The sequence below is a fragment of the Triturus cristatus genome, chromosome 1_1 (assembly GCF_964204655.1).
Source record: "Triturus cristatus chromosome 1_1, aTriCri1.1, whole genome shotgun sequence".
Classification (NCBI taxonomy): domain Eukaryota; kingdom Metazoa; phylum Chordata; class Amphibia; order Caudata; family Salamandridae; genus Triturus; species Triturus cristatus.
This window is the reverse complement of record NC_140579.1, coordinates 1,048,868,473-1,048,871,045: the sequence shown is the minus strand read 5'-3', so window position 1 is coordinate 1,048,871,045 and position 2,573 is coordinate 1,048,868,473. Positions and strand designations below refer to the sequence as shown.

The 2,573-nt window shown below is 37.2% G+C and overlaps 1 long non-coding RNA gene across 1 annotated transcript; it reads right to left on the bottom strand.

Moving 5' to 3' along the window:
• Positions 1-445: 445 nt before the first annotated feature.
• Positions 446-1,251, bottom strand: LOC146871502 (uncharacterized). The gene is made up of 3 exons (XR_014959570.1): positions 1,142-1,251; positions 873-904; positions 446-593 (listed from the first exon to the last, which is right to left on the bottom strand). It is a non-coding gene; the product is annotated as an uncharacterized LOC146871502 (long non-coding RNA).
• Positions 1,252-2,573: the final 1,322 nt, after the last annotated feature.

Sequence of the window (2,573 nt, the reverse complement as noted above, 5' to 3'; positions counted from 1 at the left end):
ACTCTAGATACGTCCTATGCTCACAGACATAATTTGACCTGCATGTTGACTGACATTGAAAAGAAATTTGTAGATCAGATAGAAGATCGATATAGGCAAACTTTGTTTCGACCAGATCCGAAGCATAAGGTATTGCCATGGACCAAAGAAGAATTGGATCACAAGGAGAAAGGGAGTTCAGGACCCATAACGTTAGACTTTCAGCAGAAAGGAAAGTTGTGCATTAGACATCCGTCCACATATTATGACAAGATATTCGTGGGCGAAAGTGATTGTGTCAACATAACACAAGTCACTAAGACCTGACCCCTGCGCACTGTTGCAATTCCCAACAGCCGTTATACAAAATTCAAACCAGTATTTTGTTCAAATGTTATAAATCGTAAAGCTTAAACATACATTAAATTAATGCAAACAATAAAAACTCAATAGCTTCTCCATGAACTACACTTTATGGAAAATAATAGTTGTGCAAACATAAAATACATAAACTTATTTTTCAATACAAAGAATTCAGAAATACATTCCAATGTCTTTCACATACTGCCCAATGCATTTCGGGCCTGATGAGCCCATCTTCGGGGGCCTTGAATCTACAAGAATGCAAGTAAATAAGGTTTTAGAAAACATAAACCAACAATTTATGCGCAATTTTACTCTACATGAAAGAATCATTCTGTGCAAAGAGATGTACAAACACTGTTTGTTTTTACACATTATTCGAAATCATAGGTTCCCTGTGACACATGGTCGAAAGAATACTTGTGAATTAAAAAATAAATAAAAATAGCATAACCGGTGTTAAACTGTGACCCCTTCCCCATAGTAAGAACATCTTTCAAACGGCAACTTCGACTGGAACCACTACTTACTGTGGACGCTATGATCCTTAGCTCTCCCAAATCTAAAGCCAAAAGAATGAAAGTTTAAACAAAAAAGCTTATACTTTTTAAAACCACTTCCGAACTTTTCCTGCTTTAAGTCAAATCAAAAACGGCACATGCCTTGGTCGAAATTCTGCTCTGTGCTAATTGCCGGTGACCATAATCAGATTCTGCAACACAGATAATAAAATGTATAAACAGCGCGTCACCGTGACATTAAACCGCTTAATCTTTCTGAAGCTGCCCGCTGCTCTCACCTTGTTTGAAACACCATAAGTTTCGAATACACCTTTACGGCAACTGCCCGATATTCCTCTACGGTTCACCGCTGAATTCGCCACTCTTTTCTTATGTACACGCTAAACTCGAGAACCCGGAAACAGACTCCCACACTGCTGAATGGAAAAATAAACGATGGACACTGAATAGTCCAAATACACGGCCGCCATCTTGGAATGACTTTTAATTACCACCAATACTCAAAACGAACCTCCTGGGGGGTTCTCTGAAGCTCATAGGTCAAAACTGATGACAGATTCTTACACTGGGAAGTGAAATGGAACACCTCTTCTCTTCAACAACAAAAGACAATGAAAATCTAACTCAAATCGCTTCCAAGTCTTGAACTAACATCCCAATACTCGAAACTGTCCCTGATACACCCGAGTGTGAATGTAATGTAAAATGAAATCAAATCAAAATGAATAACGATATAAAGTGCTCAAAATGAAAAAAATGATAAGCCATGGTCACAGTTGGATACATGTACACACGAGTGCAATACCACAGTAGGTATACTGCTAATTGGATATTAACATTGTTACTGCTACAAATTACAGAAAACATGAATAGTCATTTTTTTCATTCATACCTTTGGTTTCTGAGTGTCAAGTTTTCAATCCAGTATGTCTCTCTTTGAAGCAGGGATCTGGTCAGATCCATGCCCGGGTGCTGAACTACTCTCTCGATAACAGAAAACTGCATTTGAGCTATATTATGCTTTGCCTCTATCCAGTGTGCAGCCAGACTGCTGTTTTTTCGTTGATTCCTAATGGTGCTTTTGTGTTCTGAGATGCGGATTTTTAGCTTTCGCCCTGTTTTGCCGACATATAGCTTTCCACATGGACATTTTATGTAATAAATGAGGTTATTTGAATTGCAATCTGAGTCATGGAACAATTTAATGTATTCTCTTGTTTGTGGGTGATATAATGTAACCCCAATGATTACGTTGTTACAATGTACGCAATTCGAACACTTTTTCATTCCTTTAAAATCTTTTTTCTGATTTCTTGAGGGGACCGACAATATCTCTTTTAAATTCCTTGACCGAGTGTAAGCAAACAAAGGTTTTTGTCTGAAAATCTCATTGAAATCTGTTTTGTTCTGAAGCAATTCCCAGCAATTATTGATGATGCCCTTGATCTTCTGAGAGCTTGTTGAGAATTTAGAGACAAACACTTGTTTCTCTGCGCTCTTTTTTGATTTTTGTTTCAACAAATCACATCAAGCGAATTTTAGAGCACGTTCTTTTACGTATTCCACTATTTCTTTTGGATAGGCTCTGTCAAAGTATTTCTGTTGTTGAAGATTAAAATTTGTTTCCAAATCACATGGTGCTGAACAAATCCTTTTAATACCTAAAAACTGTGAAAATGGTAAGTTATTCTTCAAATTTTGTGGATGTAA